Raw genomic sequence first — 24159 nt, 5'->3', positions numbered from 1 at the left:
AGAAAGTAAACTGAGTCAAGTCCAATAAAGACAAACCCTATGATTGAAGAGTTCCAGGAAATTGCCAGATAGGTCAAATGACCATTGTCTGGAAACTGGCCTCCTTTGAGGAAAGCACCAATTCTGTTTTGTTTCCAATGCTAGGCTATTTTTCATGGCTATCATTATTAGTTGTTAGTTTACAATACCACCCTCAATGGAGAAAAAAAGACAAACAGCATGAGTTACCGTCACAAAGCTTGCTATTCTCACCAAGATTAAGCTGTTTTTCTCAAGCACTAAAATTGTTGCAGGCTTTAATTTCCAGGTTGTCAGTTGATTTTTGACAATTATTTTGCTGGTGTTCTCATTACTTCTGTGGAAGAATGGATTTTTAGACACCCCTTCTCTGCCATCCTAGAAGTGTTGTCCCAAGGGAAGAAGTTCTTAAAGATCTAAACAGATATGCAACAGCTGTTGAAAAGGTATCCAGTCATGCACATGTCTACTGTGTACCATGTTTGTCGATAGATTCAATATTGAGTTCTCAGTTCTGCCAAAATGGACCTATAAATTCCATTCAATCTCAATTATACTGTAGGCATCAAGGTCTGGTCCTCAATGGTTTGTGGAGAAATTACTGATATCAGTCAAATATATACAAACTTGTTTTACATGGGAACCTTTTTTTCTTTTTTTTTAAATTGTTAAATCATAGCTGTGTACATTAGTTCAATCGCCTGTACCCATTCTAAGATGTACCATAGATGTGGCCCCACCCATTACCCTCTCTCCACCAAAACCTCCCCCCTCCCTTCCCCTTCCTTGGCCCTTTCCCCATAGTCTTGTGCTATAGTTGGATTATAGTCTTCATGTGAAAGCTATAATTTAGCTTCATAGTAGGGCTGAGTACATTGGATACTTTTTCTTCCATTCCTGAGATACTTTGCTAAGAAGAATATGTTCCAGCTCCATCCATGTAAGCATGGATGTTGTTATTTCATCATTACCATTTCTGATTGATGAAATTAGAGATTTTACTCTTTTTTTCCTGGTTAGGTTGGCCAAAGGTTTATCTATTTTGTTGATCTTTTCAAAAACCAACTTTTAAATTTATTGATCTGTTGTATAATTCTTTTGTTTTCTATTTCATTTAATTCTGCTCTGATTTTGGTTATTTCTTTTCTTCTGGTGCATTTGGGGTTGAAGTGTTCTTCTTTCTCCAGTTGCTTGAGATGTTCCATTAAGTTACTGACTTCCTCTCTTTCTGTTTTCTTGAGGAAGGCTTGCAGTGCTATAAATTTCCCTCTTTGGACTGTCTTTGCAGTATCCCAGAGGTTCTGATAATTCGTGTCTTGATTGTTGTTTTGTTCCAAAAATATGGTGATTTCCTTCTTAATCTCATCTATAACCCATGTATCCTTCAGCATAAGGTTGTTTAGCTTCCATGTTTTTGTATGGGTATGCAGGTTCCTGTTGTTATTTAGTTCAACTTTTATTCCATGATGGTCTGAGAAGATGCAAGGAATAATGTCTATTTTTTTAAATTTGCTGAGGTTAGATTTGTGGCCTAGGATGTGGTCGATTTTGGAGTATGTTTCTGGGCTGATGAGAAGAATGTGTATTCAGTTTTTGGGGGATGAAATGTTCTGTAGATGTCTGTTAAGTCCAGATGTTGAATGGTTGAGTTTAAAATTTCTTTGCCTAGCTTCTTTTTGGAGGATCTATCCAGGACTGCTAAAGGGGTGTTAAAATCTCCAACTACTATGGAAGTGGAGGAAATGGAGTTGCTCATGTCTGTTAGAGTTTCTCTTATAAATTGAGGTGTGTTGTGGTTGGGTGCATAAATATTAATAATTGAGATCTCATCATATTGAGTATTGCCTTTAACAAATATGAAGTGTCCATCCTTATCCTTAATTATTTTAGGATTGCAACACCTGCTTTTTTCTGCTTTCCATTTGCCTGGAATATAGATGACCATCCCTTCACCTTGAGTCTATATCTGTCTTTTAATGTAAGATACGATTCTTGGATGCAGCAGATATCTGGCTTGAGTTTTTGTATCCAGTCCACCAACCTATGCCTCTTTAGAAGACAATTTAAACCATTCACATTAATTGAGAGTATTGATAAGCCTTTCAAGAGACTGGTGCACATTTTTAATCCTTTTGCGACTTTGGAAGTTGGAATTTGATCAAAAATTTTTTGGGTGGGTTTACTTTTGTGGTGGAGAATTATGCTGGTCTTTATGGAGGATAGGTCTAAGAATGTCCTAGAGAGCTGGTTTAGTTGTGGCAAATTTCTTCAACATGTGAATGTCGTCGAAGTATTTAATTTCTCCTTCATAAATGAAGCTCAGTTCAGCTGGGTACAGGATCCTGGGTTGAAAGTTATTTTGTTTTAGGAGATTAAAAGTCGATGATCATCCTCTTCTAGCTTGAAAGGTTTCAGCAGAGAGATGTGCAGTTATTCTGATATTCTTCCCCTTGTAGGTAATGGTTTTCTTTTGTCTGGCAGCTTTCAGAAGTTTCTCCTTCGTATTAACTTTAGTGAAATTGATTATGATGTGTCTGGGGGATGTCTTATTTGGGTTGAGTCGTGCTGGAGTTCTGAAACTGTCTGCTATCTGAATATCAGAATCTCTTGGCATGTCAGGAAAGTTCTCCTTCATAATCTCATGGAGAAGAGACTCTGTGCCTTGTGAGGCCACTTCGTCACTTTTGGGGATCCCTATAAGACAAATAGTGGTTTTCTTCAAATTATCCGAGAGTTCTCTGAGAGAGTGGTCTGTTTTTGCTCTCCATTTCTCTTCTTCTTTGAGGGTTTGGGAGCTTTTGGAAGCTTTGTCTTCAATGTCAGAAATCCTTTCTTCTGCTTGCTCCATTCTGTTACTGAGGGATTCTACTGGGATTCTCAGATCTTTGAGGGATGCAACTTCTTGTCTCAATGTGTCGAAATCTTTGGTCATTTGGTCTTTGAATCCGTTGAATTCTTGAGATAACTTTTGGGATTCTAATTCGATCTTATTTGCTATCCAGATCCTGAATTCAATTTCTGACATCTCAGCTATTTGTTTGTGCATGGGGTCTTGTGCTCTTTCTGCCCCATTGATCCTTGGAGTTGATCTACTCTGATTATTCATATTGCCAGAGTTTTTCTGTTGATTTCGCCTCATGATTGTTTTTCACTGTTGCCTCTGGCTGTCCTCAGAGTTGGGAGGTGTCTCTCCAAGATTAGACCCCAGCAGGATCACTCTATTGTTGCTGGATTTGTAGGGAGTGACCCTGTGTAGTTCCTCTGGGGCTGCTCTAGCTAGGGAGTTCCGGTTGTGGAAGCAGCTCCGGTTTGTGACACACCTGGATCCAGCAACAGGGCTGGGGGTAGTGCGCACGGTTCTGGGTGTGCCAGGAGCCCAATGACTTTGGCACAGAGAGCCCAAGGCTCCAGCCATCTCTGGCCAGGAGAAGAGCTCTGTGCAGAGGCAGGGAGGGCTCCAAAGGGCACACAGCTACCAGAGTCCCTGTCCAGATGAACGGGCTAGCGTGGAAGCTGGGAGAACACCAGGAGGGAGGACGCAGGGTTGCGTGGCTCCCACAGTTCCTGTTTAGGGAATGCAGAGGCCCGGTGGGTGCGGGTCACGGGTTGGGGATCGCTGCACAGCTCTTATGGAGGTCTGGGCGGCGCCAAGCCCAGGAGTTTGAGGTTGCTATGAGCTGTGACGTCACGGCACTCTACCCAGGGCAACAGCCCAAGGCTCCAGTGTGCCAAAACCATCTCACTCTACCCCTAAGGATTAAGGCTGTAAGGCAGCTCAGTCCCCACCTTTAGGTTGCTCAGTCAGTAGGTTACTTTGACCCGCCCAATCCTTGTTCTGAGACTCTGAGGGCGGAGCTTGCTGGGGCAGTTCTTTCACAATGGCCTCCTGTGCCCAGCTCAGTAGCTCAGTCTGGGGCCCTAGACAATGCCCAAAGTTCTCCACACTTCTGCTCAAGCTCTCCCCAAGGCAGTTCAACTGGGTGCCAAGTCCAAGAACACCAAAACAGTTCACAGGTAAGGCCTTTCCGGTTTGCAGTCTCACTGTAGCTTGTACTTAACGGTTGCCGGCGTGATTAGGTCAATCGAACACACGCAACCACTTGCCAGTTTTCCACTGTTTTTGTCCTCCTCTTGGGGTCCAGAAGTCCCTTGCTGGCTCCCTGTATCCTCAAAGGGATGATTATAGGCAGATCGCACCGGCCAGAGATGCCTGGAGTCTTGTCTCCCCAGACTCGCTGTTCCCAGTTGCAGGGAGGCTGTTACTCGGCCGCCATCTTTAATCTGGACTACATGGGAGCTTTGAGAATGAAAACTCAGCTCCCCAGTAGAGTTTAGAAGCTTATGTACCTTTCTGGTAAAATGTGTTATATAGGAGGGGAAAAAGAAGAATTCTGTTCAGGAATAGTAAAATATCACTAGAGAGGATGAATGGACAGGGAACAAATGTTAACAAATAGTGTCCTTCAGATTCATTTGAATTCCAAAGATAACTACCTTAAAGAATTCAGGTATGGTCACATTTCTGATCTTACAGTGAGGGGGAAAAGGTTTGTTTTCTTTTCCCCCAACCCTGTGATAACAAAAAGTCTCTGGGTATGGTGGATTTTTGTTTTATAGTGCCTAGATTCGGCCCCCCTCCTGGTGCAGACATCACCATGAAATTATTTCAGACAGTCAATGACATAATTATTTTTAGGTTACTCTAGGTCACTTCCCAAATCCGATTGTGCCTGGGTTCCCTGTCCTGCCTGGCCTTGGGCTGTGGGATTCCCTACATTATTTTGCATATTAACAGCATTTCCTCCTTCCTCCACATGGCCCTTTCTTAGAACAAAAGGCAGAATATCTCCAAGATTGGGCACCCTTGTCCTCCCTAGGTGGAGCAATTACTTGAGGGAACACAAAGGCTGGGCACCCATTTTCATCCCTAGGAAAGTCTGAAGTCCCTTGCTATATCTACCTAACATAAGGTTTTTTTTTTTTTGGGGGGGGGGGCAGGATAATAGAATACAGTAATCCTAAACATAGAACACATCCGAAATTGAAAACATCCTCATCAAAACTTAGAAAATGAATAGGTATGGTACAAACTAGGAGAAAATATATAAGCAACATAAGCTTGACAAAGAACTCACATTTAGAATAAAGAATTCCCAAATTCAGTAACAAAGATGAGTCAATAAAAACTCAGTAAAATATTTGAATAGACTTCTCAAATACAACTGTAGAAATAGCCAATGAAGGAGTAATGTCATCAACATGGTGGAATAGAAGGCTCCTGATTGATCCACCTACAGAAGTACCAAATATTTATTTCTGGATTAAGATCTTGAAAAAAGGAAACTCTATGCACCAGACAAATGAGAAAATATTCCAGTCCAATGAGCAGAAAAAAAGCTAAGGAACATTTGGGTATGGACACTGCCCTGGGTACGGCACCATATGATAGAATCCTCAAGACCCTGCTTCTCCCGGAGAAGAGAGTTTAGAACATACATGTAAAGCTCTAAGGTTCCACATAGTTTGGCTATTTCCTTCAAGAGTTGGTGAGTTTACTGGGTCTTTTCTGGGACATGATTCTCTATACCACAGAAAGTGGCAGTCTTGTGTAAGTAGTCCTAGTGGTCTGACCCTTCAGGATAAGAGCAGAGAAGGGGCTAGAACCCAAAGGTTCCTGTTTCTCTCTAGAATGGATCTGCCAGCAGCATTCTCTGTTGCTTGTTGCTGATGATGGTTGAGTTCTTGATGCAACTGTGCTTGCATCAGAGAGTTAATGGAGTCAGTAAATAGATCTCAGGCAACCTGAACAGAGCCACTGCACTTCCTCAGCTATTTCCCAGTGCTCACCCCAGCTATAACTCTAGACTTACCAATCCTTTCTGGAAGAAGTGTTCCACACATGAAGCACCCTAACTTTTATAGTTCCCACCCAAGGGACTATTTCACCAACGCCTTATGACTGAAAGCCGAAGACTGGACATAAGCAAATGTTCTCAGATCACACAAAGTGGTGGCTTTATGTAGATAAATATTTATAGGGGATACATAGCTGGAGCACTGCAGATAGGGGACTCAAAGCATAGCTCTGTTTTTCCTGGAGGGGGTTTATGGTACATTCTCCTAGTGACAATTTGACAGATTGATTTCTAATTTATATCAGTTAAAGGAACAGATGGTAGGCAGCCTGTGCAGGAGCTTGGAACCTTCTGAGCCCTCTCACTGGTTTGTTCCAGCAATAGTTCTAGGTCTATAAGTTCTTCCTGGAAGTAGTTTGTCCACACGTTGAACATACCTGCTTCTACAGGTCTCTACATGAGAGACTTCAGCCTAAATAGCCTAACTCTGGAGCAGGGAGACTGCTTATCTGAGTTTTCCTAGACCATAGAACAATGAGGTTTTAAATGGCACACACGAGCACTTCTAGGGGCTACGCCTCCAGGTGCAGTGCAGCAAAAGGGTTAAAAAGCAGCTTCATGCTTCTCCCCAGAAAGGGTTGGTGGCAGTTCTTCCAGTGGTGACTTTACAGCCTGGCTAATTTGCATTAAAGAGTTAATAGAGCTGTCTAAATATGAGCTCAACATTTTCTGAGCCTTTCTTTAGTTTGCCACAGTGAAAACTCCAGATCTATCCCTCTTTCCTAAAAGGAGTTTGCCCACAAAGAATGCCACAACTTTCATTGCTTTCACCCAAGGGATTGCCTCTTTAACCACCTAGTTCTGGAAGGCTATAGGCTTTGTATTCCCAAGTCTTCCTAAATCACAGAAAATGAAATGGTAGACATATGAGCCTGCTTCCAAAGGCTCTCTCGCCAAGACCAGAGGAAGAAGTCTCAGTGTGAGTACAGACATTTGTCACACATTCTCCCCCCAGCTTATAGAAAGACAAGAAGCAAATACTGATCTGGGTTTGCCATGAAAATAGAACTAGAACATCGAATTGCCTTGTCTTTTCATATTAAAGGGTCTGGCTTCTAACACACCTGTCTCCTAGTACAAGATATGGTATCTTAATCTCCTGGAGGTCACCAAAAACAGAATTTTAGGTAATCAAGTATTTAAGAGACACCATAAAATCTCTGGCCAAAAGTATCATTGACCTAAATGAGGTCAGTCTGACAAAACCAGTAGAGGCAATTGTCTTAACTATGACAGTGCTGCATAAACTATCACTGTCAAGCAAATGAACAAACAAGGAAATATGAGACATATAGCATACTACTATAGAAAACCACCAAATCACAAAGCAACAACCAGAGAGGTAAGAACTCAAATAATTTCATTACTTATCAATTACCTTAAATGTAAATGCATTAAATTCTCTAATTGAAAGGCATCGAATAGCTAAGAGTTGTTTTTCTTTTGTTTTTTTTGAAGACCCAGCTACAAGGCACTCTTTTTTTAAATGGCACTCAGACTTAATGTGAAAAAAATGCAAGAAGTATTCCTTGCAAATGGAAACAGAACTCATGATTAGCTATATTAGGCAAACTAGACTTCAGATCAAAAACTATTGACAAAGGTCATGTTAACAAGTCATCTCATCAGGAGTTTGTAACACCTGCAAATGTGTGTGTACCTAACTTTCTGGAGAAAACACATTTTAAAAGGATCTAAAGTTACTTTGGAGTAGATCTACCAAATAGGTGAAAGGTTTGTATATTGAAAGCTATAAAAGACTAATTTTTAAAACTGAAGGTGACAGATTCTGAATTCATGGATTGGAAAAACTAATTGTTAAATGTCCATAGTACCAAAATATATAGGTTCAATGCAGTCCTTATCAAAATTCCAATGTCATTCTTCCTAGAAATAGAAAAAACAATTCTAAAATTCATGTAGCCACAAAAAATCCCAAATAGCCAAAGGAGGTTGGGGGTTAGAGGCACCTAACCTCAAAATATATTATGAAGTTATAGTAATCAAAATAGCCCAGTATTGTATAACAGACACATTGACTAGTAAAATAGGAGAGCCCTGAAATCCACACATCTGCAGTCAATTAACTTTTTTTCAACAAAAGTGCCAAAAGCACATAATAACAAAAGGGACTTTTCAATAAATAATGCTGGAAAAATAGGCTATATGCAGAAGAATAAAATTGGACCCTTATCTTGCCCTTTACACAAGAATTAACTCGAAATGGATTTAAAGATAAACAGTGTTACTGAAATTTTGACAATGCATCTTAAGAATGAGGATAAATGGTTTGAGGAGAAAAAGGTTTAATTTTCTGGTGAGGTTATCAGATTCCTGTCTTAAAGTACCAAGGTCCTGCCTCTGAGCAGAAAAAGGGGAGGTTTTCTTCAGCTTCAGGGTATTGCTGTTCAACTATGATTGGTTTTGATACATCCTATATTTGAGGACAATCTCATGACCTCCACCCAGACAATTCCCTGAGCTATCTACTGTGGTACAAAGGATACGCCCATTCCCTTCCTGACCACTGTCCTGAAGCAGGGCGATAGGTTTTAATTCCTAAAGTGGGATTTAGACAAAACACTTTCACCCTTTTTCAGGCCATTCCAGGGTTATAATTAGACCTGAAGCCATAAAACTGAAAGGAAAGGGGGGAAAGAAAGCTTCACGATATTGACCTAAGTAAAGATTTATTGGGTAAGACCTTGAAATCAGATGACAAAAGCAAAAATAGACAAATAGGATTGCATCAAACTAAAAACTTCTGCACAACAAAAATAGGCTAAAGAGGCAAGTCAGTTGAGAAAAATTTTCAATTTCTTCAACAAATAGGGGGCTAATATCCAAATGGCAGAATGAAACTACTCAAAACAAATAACCCTACTTTAAAATTAGCAAAGAATCTGAATAGACATCTCTTAAAAGACATGGTGATGGTCAACAGACTTAAGCTCAATGTCACTATCAGGGAAAAGCAAGTTAAAAGCACAATGAGATCACCTCAGATCTGTTAGGATGGCTATTATTAAAGACAGAAAATATGGGTTAGGATGTAGAGGGGATCTAAATTAGTACAGCCATTTCAGAAACAGTATGGAGGTTCCTCAACTAAGAATGATGTGATCTAGTGATCCCACCTGCGATACGTACAAAAGAATTGAAGCCAGTATGTCAAAGATGTCTGTACTGTCACCTTCACTGCAGTATCATTGCAACATTGACTTTAGGTGTAAACATTGCGTATTTATGTAAAAACATTGAAACTTTGTCGATGAACAAAGATGTCCTCTTAGATCTGTATGTGAAACCTTTTGATCTTGGCTCTTTGGGCGACTGCATTATGTGTTGATGATTCACTGTTCTTGATCTCTTCCACAGATTGAGGTGGCTCCTCACAGTATTTCAGATGACCAGAACTATAAACTTGGTGCATGCTATTACCAACCATAGTGATATGCATTCATACACTTAACTTTTTGACCTACTCTTTCTTGTTCCTGCACATCTTTATAAAGTTGAATTTGTAAACTAGGTACATTAAGATTAACGATAGAACAATTATAATCAAAATGGTGCACAAATACGTTCACGTACTCATAATTATCTACACAACCACTGTCATTAGTATGCCTGAGTGTTTTATGCTTAAATGTATATTGCCTGTTCAATGTGTAAAGTGACAAATGTTTGTTTTTCAAATCCCCCTGAAAAATATCTCACAGAATTTCTGAATTTTTTCTAGAATTCTACTTGGGATTTTGGACTTAAGGGATTTTTGAGCTTTTGGGATTTTAATATTCAAGATTGTTTTCTGGGGTTATGACTGGCTCCTATTTGTGCGACTTCATATGGACACAATCGGTTTCTGGCTTACCTTTCTACCCATTCCATGTTACCCTTGAAAATCAGAACTGCACTCCCTGGCTAACACTCCCTTTTTAGATTTGGCTAATTTATGTGCCACTCCAGATCAGAACAGCGTCCTGTTCACTGAACCCTGGACTCTGATTTTTGCCCCTAGGCTGGGGCATCCGTGGTGAGGGGTCTGGCTCTTTGTGATGCTTCTGGAACTTACTCAGCTATGAACTTACCATAGGTTATTGTCTCTCCTTCCCCCTTGACAAGGGATGGAATTCTGCAAGACCTCCACCTCCCTGCCTGTCTGGGTGGCGAGCAGCTCCATTGCCCAGATCTAACTAGATTGCAACCACAGGGGATCTGGCTTCCCTAACATCCTAAGGATGAGGCTGAATTATCCAAACCTGCAAGTGTAAAGCGTTCACATCCCACAGGGCACACTTTGAGTTGTATGTAGGACAACAGGGACAATTCATTTCAGATTTGGACTGCCTTTCAGTGGGCTGTTGTCCTCTTGGCAGAATCACAAGCACAGGTGCAACACAGTGATTGCAGACAGAAACCAATTCCACATAACAGCATTTATTACAGAAAAGGAAGCTATGCAAAGCTAAAATACATGCCAGAGAGAGGAACAAGTCAGTCTCTGATTAGAGAAAGATGTTAAAAACTCTAAGGTGCTTTCCTTTCATTCACCTGGTCCACAAGAGGGCTTCCAGGAGGTGTGGGATGTTACAAAATGACTGACATCCATGATCGGCAGGTCATGAATCTGAATCTTTCTGCAGTCCCTCCCCATGACTGGTACCCTCCAGCTTCTCCACCCTAGGAACTGCCCACCTGAAGATTTGGCCCCTGCCTATCACTAAAGTCTACTTGAAGTCGTGGCCAGCTTAGTAATGCCCCATCTTATTTGCTTTCCCTACCATATTTTCTACCCTTCATCCTTGCTTCCTTAGGATTGTACCTCAATGTAATGACTTATTCTCTAAAAAATGGAGCCTGGGGCAAATCAAATGGTATGTTGCTTGTTCTGCAACTTTTTGTTTACTTCTCTAGCCTCTTAAGCTGTGGAGTAGTTCTCTACAATTGGAGTATCCAAACCAAAATAGGGAAATTGTGGGATATTCATATTGGATTATTGTACTTTTACCATAGTCGATACTCAGACCATATAAAATCGATACTATAATTTGACAGCACCTTCATTAAACCTATTCATATGTTGAAAGTTGGTTTTAAGATATTAACAGTGAAAAAAACAGTATTTTTAGCATACATATAATAGCCAAACTCTGGAAACAATCCAAGACTCAGAAAGAATATTAACCTTTCAACTGTGATCAAAGTCTACAGGTGGTCAAGCGAGATGTTTGGTGTTTCATTACTGAACACTTTGCAAAGGGTCAAACATCTTGTATATCATAAAAAGGTTCACCAGTAAAATACAGGATGTCCATCTAAATTTAAGAGGGTTTTTTAGTATATTTTTAGTGTAAACAAGTTAAACAGCACACGGGATATACTAAAAATTATCTAAAATTCATATTCAACTGGGTGTCCTGAATTTTTTTTTAATTTTTTTTATTTTTAATTTCAGTGTGCTTGTTCATTCATTCTTTGTTCGAAGTACTCCTTTTTTGTTGATTTTCTTCTTTCTCCTGCGGTGCTGGCTGTTTTTGATGTTGTTGGTAGAGACGGGGTCTTACTCTGGCTCACTGCTGCTCATATGGGTTTTGAACCTCTGATCTCAGCAATCCACGGGCCTCGGCCTCCCACAGCGCTGGGACTACAGGCGTGAGCCACCACGCCCGGTGTTGATTCACATATAATGGAATACTATATAATAATGAAAAAGAATGTAACTACACGAAACAACCTAACTTAAGTAATGTTGAGCAAAGGTATAATTTTCCTTATATAAAACTAAAACTCAAGCAAAACTAAACAGTAGTTTAGAAATCAGGATAATGGTTCCAGGTGAGGACCGGAAAGAGTAGTGATTTCTAGGGACTATGAGAACATTCCCAAACATTCTGAGCAGCTGGCAATGTTTCAAGTTGTATGGGGGGGACGTAGTTACACAAAGATCTTCATTTTGTTTTAATTCACTTTTATGGACCTTATGGGTTTTGCATTTTTCCTGGATACATAACTTGTTAAGGTCTTAAGCTTATTCATCGTGTTTCTTTGTATCAAATTTTTTGTGCTTTGGATCTCAGAATTGGATCACTTTCTGTAATCAGAAAACAACATGGAGAGAATATTTCATCTCATGATACAACTTAATCTATTATAGGGTGAACAAAAAACATTCTGCCACAAAGTTAGGCTGTTTCAGAACTAAGTTTTTATAAATATCATAAGAGGACTGTATTTTTAACCACCATGTCTTGTTTTCTTCCCGCATCTTCTCCATTCCTTGATTCTGAATATTCAGAGGAAAGAAACACCAAATTTCCTCCCCGTAGGCTATGTAAGTTTTCAGAAACATCGGGATCCCTTTGAACACATGTCAAAATTATCTAAATGTGAACAACCTGTCTTAACTCGGGTTTAGAGCCTGGAATTCTGGCAAAACCAAGTTTGATTACTAGTCTAATTACGACCACCTTGGGCAAGTTATTAAAGCCCCCAAGCTTGAATTCTCTCCTTAACATCATTTAAGCCTTAAACCAGGGAGTTACCGTGCCAGGCCCTGGGCTAAGCATGTAAGTCTTCAATTAACATAACCCCACAATTGCTCTGTAGTCTCCAGTGGAGGGCTTTCCCTTCAGCCTTGGCCTTTCTGTGGACCTAGGTTTGCCTTGCTTTCTCCTCCTGGCAGCAGGCCTGACATGGATTTACTTCCAATTTCTTCCCTTCTCGATTTTAGTAATAAATACTTCATGAAAAATGGGAGGCTGATGAAATTATGTGAGATGTCTTCTTCCCAAGCCCTATGATTTGTTCCCAGATGATCATCTGAGAAGATTGCTGTGTAAGCTAGACCAGCATCTTTGTAAGTCTCCTTAGGCAATGACAGAAACCCCCTGAACACAGAATGCTTCTGTCTCAGTAAGCTATCTGCTCTGCCCACACCTAATTAAAAAGGGCTGATTTCACTATAACACTGTCTCACTTGCTGCCCTCCAGGGTCAGTCTGTCTTTGAATATGCTAGGGAGAAGAGGGCAGAGTTGTGGTTTATTTTATTTCAAGCTCCCAGGAAACAGAAAAATGGTAGGAACAGCAGCCAGAAAAATTGGAGGTAATTGCTGCTTGATTCTGGGTTTGAGTTAATGAGCACGGCACAGAAGGCGTATGACGGGGCCTCGTTTATGCACAAGCTGTGTCGTTGTGTATATTGGGTATATGTCGTCTGTGTATATTGTTGCAAATTACATTTTTGAGCGTAAGCAGTAATCCTGCCAAACAATTATAGTGTTTATGGAATCTGATGTAATCCATCTGTTAAAGCTTTTCTGTGTTTAGGCTGATAAGTCTTCACCAACTGTTTCATATTTTAACAAAATTCATGCATCTTGATTTCTGAAATAGTGTCTGTCATCTTCTTGACTACACAATGGCAAATCATGGTGAGAAACTTCCACAGAACTGTTGGGCTCTAACAAATTCTGTGGGATAGAGCTGGCAAAGCTGTCAAGGTCAACTGCCCTCAACGCATTACTTTCTTGCTAGCAACTGAAAACCAAGGCATGCTCAGGTTCACCTGAAATGCAAAGTACAGTTGACTCTCAAATAAGGGATTTGAACTGCCTAGGTTCACTAACAGGCAGATTTTCCTTAACTGAAGAGGTATTGAAAATATGGTGTTTTGGGGAGTTTAACCCCATCTATATGGAGGGCCGACTTTTCCTATATGTGGGTTCCATGGGACTGACTGGGGGACTTGAGTATGCATGGATGTGGGTACACATAGGGGTCATAAGACTAAACCCCTGCATATGACAAACAATTGTATTCAACGTACATATTCTCAGCCAGGCACAGTAGTACCTGCAGTCCCAGCTACTTAGGAGGTGGAGGCAGCCGCGTTACTGGTGCACAACGATTGTGCCTGTAAATAGCCACTACACTCCAGCCTGGGCAACGGAGCAAGATCATCTCAAAATACGTATAAAAATATGTATTCCATGTGCCATCCTTTTCTTGCTGCTAAATCTGGCATAGCATTAATAGAAAAGCATGACTCAAAGCATTAGTTGAATATTCTTTCTCCTATGAGGTTTTTTTTTAACTACCCGGTTGAGCTGAAAGACAATGAACTAGATGCCTTACAAATGTTAACTACTTGAGATTTGGCATTATTGGGCTCCTGCCGAGGCAGGCCCTGGGATAAAGTAAGATTCAGTACCTCATTTTTTGTCAAGTGGTTTATTTGAAGTACAGAAAGCACTGGTAGGGGAATTAAGTGAGAATGGAGAGCAGTTGATGAGTGCGTTAAGCTAGCTGCTACCGTGGGAGACCAGAAGCGATGGTCTGAAGGTCATCCCAGGGTGTTTCTATGCCAACTCTCATCCATCAAGGACTGATTCTGAGCAGTGGTCATTCTTCAGCTCTTTCAACTTGCCATGTGCGGTAGCAGAGTGGCTTCTGGAAGTAGCAGAGGTACAGACACCCCAAGGAGAGAATAGAATAAGGACAAAGCGGGGACAAGGACATTGCCTCATGCTGTTTCCTTCTTACTTTTGAGGAAATAATACTACCAGTATTGACTCAGCAGTTCCACTTACGGTGAGTCGTATGGGCAGTAGAACCTAGTTAAAGGGGGAAGTAGGATCCAGCAGACATCCTGAAGCAGTCTTGGCATAGCAAGTGAACTGGCATCTCAAGTGGACACTTGTGTGCCGCACCCACAGGGAGGAGGAATCTGAGGACGTGGAGGGAGGATATAGTAGGTGGTGCTAACGACTTTGTGCTCCTGTTAATGTTCATTATGAGGATTCATTGGGTTGTTTCCTTGATCATATAACCAATAAGTAGTGAAGCCAGGTTTGATATGCAAGTCCATCTGAGGATCTACGTACAATCATTTATTAGATACCAGACCCTGCAATGGCGGTCTTCAACCATGGTGGCAATGTACCTGGCAATTTTGCTCCGAGGGCTATATAAGAATGACTAGAGTTATCTTTGTCACACTAGGAGATACTGGCTCTAGTGAGCAGAGGCCAGGGATGCTGTTAATCCTCTTGCAAGGCATGGGACATCCTCCTAACAAAGGATTATCTCATCCAAAATGTCAGTGGCATGAACTTGAACCTGTCCTAAAGGTTAAGGATGTGGATTCTGATGCTGTTATCAAGGGGATTTAAAGAGCCCTAGTCTTCCCGTATTTGTCACTAAAAGGAGAGGCATAAATTACTTTCTAGAGATTCTCATACTTTAGTGTGCACAATTTCAAGGGGTGCTTAAGAACAGATTTGAGTCCTAAAGATTAGTTCTGGAACAAAGCCCAAAAAACCTATTTCTAGGTATTTGAAGTAGTCTGTACTTTCAGAAACTTTACTAGTTCTTAAACTGTTCATTTTAGTACTTAAGCTTAAAGTAGCCCCAATGTAAGATGTCATCATGACACTTCTGTGGACTGACTCTGTGGAAAAACCCAAGCAGAGAAATCAGAATCAGATCTGGAAGCTGATAGAGGTGGACATCACAGGCAGGGGTATAGAAATGTCTGGTGGCTAGAAGTTAATGCCCTACCCTGATGAATGGGTTTGTGACTGTGGCAGACCATGGAACTTGAGTTGATGTATAAAATCTTAGTTAATGCTGTCTTTAAATGTTAGGAATAGAGTCCTTATAAGAGCAATGTTGCTTAACTTATTTCCATATCCCCAAAGTACATCATGTCATCAGCCACAGTCAGGATTTAACAAGTATGGTGACTAGATGAAGTGAGAGCCCAGTGGAGGAGGGAGAGATTCTTGTCTGACAAATGGCTGGACTTCTCAGATTTGTAGTTCAGGGTGAGGTACCTTCAAACTTAGTGACTGACAATTCTCTCAAGGGTAATCCAAGCTCTTCAAAATATGGTCAAGTTAATTGTTGAAGTCTCACCCAGATCTTTCCTGGGCCAGCACATCTGTTCTGCACCTGACATGAATATAGGCTGCTAATGGCTCGGAAACACAGTTCTCCAGAAAACTGCTTTCAGCTGACAGGAGCCACCTCAGCTGGAATGCTGCCTCCAGGAGTGGGTGGCTAAAGACTGATTTCAGGATAAAAGAACATGATCCTTTGCTTCAGGGCTGGATGCTACTATGGGACCATTCATGTTTTAAAGCTCAAGAGAGAGCCCAAGGGGTCACGCCCAAGCAGACTTCACCCTTTTCCTGCCCTAACCTGCTCCCTGACCTCCTTAAAGATGTCCCTTGAAAAGTGCTCCTTCAGTAAGTTACTTGCATGAGAATGGCTGGACATAGGGAACCTGACCTAAGGCACTTGACACCAGGAATGAAATTAAAATCTACGTGAGCACCCGTGTTTTGGAGTGACTACAATGCACCACCCAGAAGCTGCTGGCCTGATACTGTAGAAAAACAATGTCTTTAAAGGTGCGGCCACAATGCCAGCTCAAGGTGATCCTTGAGGGGTGCATTATTCCCCTGGATACAGAATACACCTGGAACCCACAGCCACCACATGGTAATGGGTTCTCTCTAGTGCGTCTGTGAATCAGAGGTAGGAAGGTCCCTTTCACCATCATTCCCAGTGACCCATTGGGGGACTTGTGATTCTCAGGCTTTATGCATTGGAAAGCCCTAGTTCCCACGTGGGAAGCTTCCCGAGGGGACACAGTGCCCCTAATTTTAACACTGCTGACTAGTCACTTTGGCTTCCTTCTATGAGTACCTCAACAAAGGAGTTAGGCTAGAACTATTACTGTTTGTCCTTAAGACAGAATTGACTCATGATAAAGGCAGAGAAGAATGTTTAGCACCCAGGCAACTGACTTTGGCATCTTTTGGCCCGTCCATGGCCACTGTCCCTCTCTGCTCAAGTATAGGCAGGTCGTCTCTCGGTCACACCCATCAAAATGAGCAGAATTGCTTAGCCAAGGGGAAAAAGAATCTAGGAGTGGTGGCAAATAGAAGAAAACAGGTATTAAAGGGTGGTGCCTGTGGCTCAAAGGAGTAGGGCACTGGCCCCATATACCAGAGGTGGTGGGTTCAAACCCAGCCCTGGCCAAAAACTGCAAAAAAAAATTATGGCTTTTAGACCAGCCAGAGCAGTGGGAGCTCTTGTTCATTCCACCAATATTCCTTTTATACATTTTCCCAGAAATTGTGACCAAGAAATATCCTAAAGAAACTCTGCCTGAATTGAATAAACTTTGAATGAGAAGTGGAGCTGAGCTGTGGGCTGCAGTAAATGATAAAAGGTGCCTTGACCCTGATCAACTTTGCTGGTGTAACCTTTGGTGGTTGCAGCATGGGGCTCATAGCAGCCTCCTTTCCCCCTCTTCTAAAAATGCCTCCACTGTCTCTAGGGGCAGCCTATAGCCAACAAGGGATACCAAGATAAAAACAATTTCCTCTCTTCGAAGTTGGGGTATTCACACTCCAGTGCTTGTCACAGAATGAAGGCTGCGATTAATGTTCAATTGACATGTCTTTGAACCTCTGCTCTGCCCTGCTTGCCTCAGTTTCTTACAGGTTTCTCCTTTGGGTGCTTGTTCACTGAGTCACTTTCACAAGACCCTCTGACTTTGTTTCTAAGGAAGCCAGTCTAAGACACAAAGCTCCTTAATCCAACAATAGAGATTGAGTCCTCTGCCTTTCCGCTTAAAGATGTAGAATTATCTGACAATGCCTTTGCCAGATCCTAAAACTGAGATGCTGAGGCAAGGTTAAGGGGCAAGTCTGGTCTTGAATCTGGACCAGATTCCAAAAGCCTTTCCACTTTCTGCTACAGAATTCCTGGTGGGTGGTTGCTGAGGCTAGCTGTCAGTAGCCTTGCAACTTCGTGGTATTTTGCTGCGGGATCTCACCACCCTCTCGTCTGGCCTGGCTAGCAAAGTACAGATCTGGCCAGGAGAGGTGGCATAAGTCAACCACCAATGGCATATGGGATGGTCACAGTAAACTAGACGTCACTCCATAGGTCTCTAGCCCCAGGCTATGTCAACATCTCTGATCTAGCACATCTTAGAGGTAGGTACCGCAGACTGGTGCCTGGATATTTCTAGTTATGTGTCAGCTCCAAAGATGGTATGAGTCATGTCTCCTCTTACCATTCTCTTAAGGATGACTTGGGTCCATTTTACCAATGTGACGGGCCTTTTCTGTTCCTAACTCTAGAGCTAGTCAAATTTGAGCTATCCGCTTTTCTCAAAGAACCATGTTCACCTGGATTTACTGTTCCTGTCTTAAACGGACTTTGAGAGATGCCATTCCGTGGATGGAGAACATGGAGACGGAGCATGGCACTGAAGGAAAGGTCGAGACCCATTTGCAGGGAATCAGCAGACATATTAGGACAATTGGTCCTGTATAATAATGTCCCAGTATGCGTGATGAATTGCTCTGTGCTTAACAAACTTGCTTCTATGATCTGGGAACATTTTCCAGTGCTTGCTCAGCTGTGATGAAACCTGCACCTGAGGACCCCTGCCCAGCTTGCTCTAGCAAACATCCTGCTGTGCCCTGAGAACAGGAAAGCACAGGGCTCTCCACGTCAGCTACTCCACCCCACTGCCTCTTCCCTTAGCCTCAAAACATGACCCCAGAACTGCCATTGGGGCTGCAGTCCTAACACAGCCTTTCCCTGTGTGGAAGCTTCATGCCAACAATACCACTGCTTGACTCACCTCACCTCCCGTGACTCTTCCCAACACATGCCCCTAACACACACAAGCATGCACAGCCATGCCCGCTTCATCCCACACCAATCCAGCTGCCAGGCAGCCTGGGCCCTCTGAGTATCATTTTGGTCATTCCTCTGACAACCAACCTTAAAATGGAAAAATTGAGTTAAAGCCCAACTAGTGAAGTTCCTTTTTAAAAAGACAAAAATACAGATTTGGAAGACTTGGAGAATTTTTTGTAAGATTTCTTGTTAATCAGCATTTCTACCAATGACAGGAACTGGACTTTGGAATAAAATGAAGCCTTTGCAATACCTAGGATAGTACAGTGTACAGAAACATTCGAAGATAATCAGAAATAGGTGTAGCAACATTGCAAAACTAGTTTGGGCTGGGTGTGATGGCTCACATATATAATCCTACCCTGTTCCCCGAAAATAAGACATCCTCCAAAAATAAGACCTACTTACAGGAAAGATAAGACGTCCCCTGAAAATAAGACCTAGTGCATCTTTGGGAGCACACCTTAAAATAAGACACTGTCTTATTTTCGGGGAAACGGGGTAGTACTCTGGGAGGCTGAGGCAGAAGGATCCTTTGAGTTCAAGCGTTTGAGACCAGCCCAAGCAATAGCCAGACCCATTCCGCCCGAATCCACCATGTCCCTACTAAAATAGGAAAAAATAGCTGGGCGTTGTGGCGGGTGCCTGTAGTCCCAGCTACTCAGGAGGCTGAGGCAAGAGAATTGCTTGAATACAGTTTGAGGTTGCTGTGAACTAGGCTGACACTGCAGTATTCTAGCCTGGGCAACAGGGTGAGACTCTGTCAATAAATAATAATAAATAAAAACCAACTTGGAGAGAGGGGCAGGGGTGGGAATAAAGAACTCCACCACCACCACAGAACATTTTCTCAGCCCCTGTCCAGAAGCTTGATGTCCTAACTCTGGCGGATCCTTCATTCACTTTCCACTTGACTTGCTTTGTGTATGCCACTCATCCTCAGATCTCTGCATAGTAATCACTTCCCCAGACCTTCCCCTGGCCCAGAGTAAACCTTGTCTATGATACACTGCTCTCTAGTACTGATTCCGGTCCTTGCCTTACTCTGGTGTGTCTATCGGTAAGCCCTCAAGTTCCATAAGTGTTCTTTCTCACTACACAAGGACTCTGGGTCTTGCTGAATGAGTAAATTTCTTCTCTGAACCTGTACTTCTAAAAGGACAGGGTTGGTGATTTTTAAGAAACTAGTCAGCATTAATGTGATGGCTATTTAGATTACAAGAAAGATACTCATCTGCTTTAGGGCACACCAACTTCCCATGTCTAAAAGATGTTTGGCGCAGTCTGGAATTTACAGAGCAAAACTAAGGCCTATCATTTTGATCTCTTGTGAAAGGGTTTCAAACACCGATATTCCTGGAGATCAGAAGTTTGCTGCTAAAACCATCCTGGGGCTTCTCTGGAAATGTGGGCTGAACTAAGCCCTATCAGCTTTAAAATACGACCGTGCAGGATGCTGGATGGATGCTGATAGGAATATAGATCTATCTTTTAAACCCCAGACATGTTCAGAATAAACTTCTGATTAGAATCTCAAATGGGTCTTAGATTCTTTAAAGCGTTTTTCCTCTGGGTGAGTCAGTGGCTAATAAATTGCAGCAAAACTTGGGTTCATGCTAGCTCATAGGTGATTACACTAGACAAGTCGCTTTCCCAACCCCTAAGGCCCTTTGGAAAATGAAATAACCTACATATGGAAGGAATCATTAGACAGAGGGGCCCCTACCTACCTGCATTCTCTAGCTGCTGAAATTGTGTTTTGATAAGATATGAGGAAACAGGGCAAGGAGGAACTTAATAGGCTCCTTGAAACAGAAAACTAAAGCCTCATTGCTGTAAAACCTGCACTGATTGGGTCGGCGAGACCTGAGGGACTCTGCAGGTTTGCTGAGTTTGATCCTAACCTGAATTTTTATCTCTGCCCCTATTTTTAACTACCCTTTACCCCCCACCATTACATTATTCTAGAAATCATGTATTTTAGAAGTTCTAGAATTCCATTCTAATGGTTTGGCCCCGCTATTTTCATGACTGCGTTCTTGTTTGACCACGTCTTCTGATTTTTTTGCCTTCCACGGAATAGTCCCTGGAATCACAGGGTGGGGAGCTGCGGTCCCAAAAGCTGACTTGGGGTCGGGGAGGACCCAAAGCTGACCCAGGACAATGGAGCAGCTATTTCTAAAGCCCTAGTCAATTGTCGCCAGAGGGAAGAGAAAAAGCATGCTTAATATCCTTAGATCTGACTTTTTAAAATGTCAAACACCCAGACTTTCATAGGGAATATTCTAATTCTTCTAAATGTGTGCAACTAGCCTTTAAAAAATGAGTATGTAAATTGTTTTTTTTTTCTCCAAAGGCCTCATTAGGTCACAGCCTGACAGATTGCTTCAACCTTTTCCTAAAGTGTTTTATCCATATCTGTGGAGGTATCCCCATATCATTTCATCACACCCTCTAACCTTATATGAGTGCTGGTCACATCTGCATTTTCAGACTGAGGACATAGGCTTAGACAGCGCTAGCTCATCTATGGTGATACAACTCAGAACCACCTTGGCTTGAAGAAATTCCCTCTGATCCCCACGCCCCATTCTCTGTCCTGTTACGCTATTATCCTCTGAAACATAACACATTTCCTACATTTCTTAAAACTATAGTGATGGCTGGGCACCGTGGTGCAGGCCTGTAATCCTAGCACTCTGGGAGGCCAAGGCGGATGGATTGCCTGAGCTCATGAGTGCAAGACCTCATCTCCTTAAAAAAAAAAGGCGGGCATTGTGATGGACACCTGTAATCCCATAGTCCCAGCTACTCGGGAGGCTGAGGCAAGGGAATTACTTAAGCTCAAGAGAGTTTCAGGTTGCTGTGAGCTGTGATGCCACAACACTTTACCAACGGCAACAAAGTGAGACTGTTTGGGCTTTTTTTTTTTTAAGACCAAAAAAAAAAAAAAAAAAAAACTACAATGATAGCTCTTTCTAAATCTATAAAATGTGAAATAACTTTTAATGGAGAATAATTAGAATTGGAAGTTTGTGGTGCATAATAGTGACAACTAGACTCAGAGAAAGTAAGTAAATTAGTCAAAACTAGTGACCAAATTGATACAAGACTGAAGTATTTAAGTCGCCATTGTGATTTGATTCTAGAATAGGAAACCCTTTGTCCAGCCATTTAAGAAAAATCTGGTATTGCCCCTAACTGGTGTCAGTAGCATTTGGAATAAAGGGTAGTTCTCAGTGTGCAGATGACGCAGTATGTAAAGGACAGCATGTGTGAGAACCAAGTGATCAAAGTAGTCTGATTCATTAGAATTAGAAATGCATGGCCATTATTAACCAGGAAAAATATCAACCCATTCAAGAATTCCAAGGAAGTTAGAAGGACAATGAGTTCTCATCTTATGAGACAGAAAGATATTTAAGCTTGAATTCCTATCTCAGAGCAGATTGTTGCTTCTTGTCCCTGCTAAGTATTTCCAGGTACTACGCAAGTTTTTTACATAACTATTCCCACCGCCCATGACAAGCAAAACTAATTGCTCCAGGAACTTTATTCCCATTGTGCTCCATTATAATACACACTGTTGTAAGGACATAATGCTGGTGCAGGATACATCTGTGTTCGTGTCTAGCTACGTATCATAACAGGCACATAAACGTGGAGTAATCTAATAGCTTAAGATGTTTTCAAATCCCACCAACTCCAAATTAATAGCTACTTATATTGTCTGATTCCATCAATTCTGTTTATACTCAGCGTCCTTTTGTAACTGAGTCTAATTTCCCAGAAGGTACTAATTTTATTGCTTACAAAGTGGTCAATTACTTTGTTTGTGACACCTTCTGTTTCAATTTTCCCTCAGACCCCTTTGCAGACTGTGTTCAGGATATGCACTTGGTAATAAAACCCAAATTGATTTCCAGTTTTGCTTGACTGGGCTTTTTTCCCTCAAAATCACGCTCCATGAAAAATTCTAACCAGGTGAGCCTTGGCGAAGCAGCTGTTTCTCCACAGTACACAGGGAGGGAGCAAGGCTCGAGCTCAGAGGCGGCAGGTGATTGGCCCATTTGAGGTCTTCTAATATTGACTTTTAATTACGAAGGCGAAATGTTTGTTTTCCTACCAGATCCATTTCTGCCCCTCAGTTATTGACACAGTTGCAAAGTGAAACATGTTTACTTTTTAATGGGAGTGGATGGGTAAGTTTATATTACTGTAATACAGTCTGAGTGTCAGTTCTTGTAAACTTAGATCCTACCTCTTATTTCTAACTAAATGCCTTGCATGTCCTGATCAATCTTATTTTTTAGATTTATATTACTTTATAAGCTCACTAAGCATTAAAGACATACCATCTAGTCTGCAAAACATTTTTAGAAATATGCCTTAATATTTTCATGCATTCATTTAATATTGAGACTTCTCATAGTGATGGCTATATTAATTTGTCAAGTGCTAAGTTCTTCCTACCCCAAGAACTTTCATCTTGGGAGTCACAGGCAAAAACAGGCTAGTACAAGGGATAATGGTCAGACTGTATTAGCAATACATCTGGGATATGTAGACCCAGAAATTTAACTTCTAAGAATCTGTCTTAAGGAAAGACTATACAATGATTTAGAGATTGTTCACTCAGTCAACATTATCAGCCAACCCAATTCATGTTGATACTGTTTACATAGTACATTATTTAATGGTGGAAAAATCATGGAAACAGTGGGGAAATTTAACCAATTTACTATTATAATAATAGCACAATGTGTTAGCAATTCAGTACAGAGAAAGTTCAAAGCACTTAGTCTGAATTAACCCTCACAGGATTTCCGAGAGTTAATGTTATTATCCATTTTATAAGAAAGCTTACACCAAAAACTTAATTTGTCCAGGGTTACTTAACAGGAAGTCCCTCGATGAGCAGTGTGGCTCCAGAGTTGGCCTTATCTTACGGCCATTAAAAATGTTTATTTACTTTATACTGATATGGGGAAAGGCTCACGATGTTTCTGTAGAGTTGTATACATACTTAGCCTCGTGTCTCCTAGAAAGTGTAGACTCAGATAAGGGCTTGCTAGTGTGCAATTTACTTGGAAGTTACTCCAGCAAAGAGGAGTTGGGGTATAAAGGGTGAAACAGGAAAATCAAGAAAGCTGTGATAAGGACGTATCATCATCCAGATTGTCATAAGGGATGAAAGCTTACCTATAGGGTAGAATGTACACTGTTTGGGTGATAGATACATTAAAAGTCCAGAACTTATGGCTATACAATATGTATCTGTAACAACATTCTACTTATACCTTCTAAATCTATTAAGATTAGGGGGAAAATTCCACTCAATGGATGGAAAATTCCACTCAATATATCCACTGATTCCTTTCCCCATTGGTGAGGAGTCACCCCAGGTGTCACCTCCCTCTTCCAGTCAGCACAGCATGAGTACTGAGAGCATCTGCAGACCTGCCACCTCTGAGGTATTGAAAGACCTGAGGCAGA

Source organism: Nycticebus coucang, chromosome 22 (genome assembly GCF_027406575.1).
Source record: "Nycticebus coucang isolate mNycCou1 chromosome 22, mNycCou1.pri, whole genome shotgun sequence".
NCBI classification, from domain to species: Eukaryota; Metazoa; Chordata; class Mammalia; order Primates; family Lorisidae; genus Nycticebus; species Nycticebus coucang.
This window is presented reverse-complemented; position numbering follows the sequence as displayed.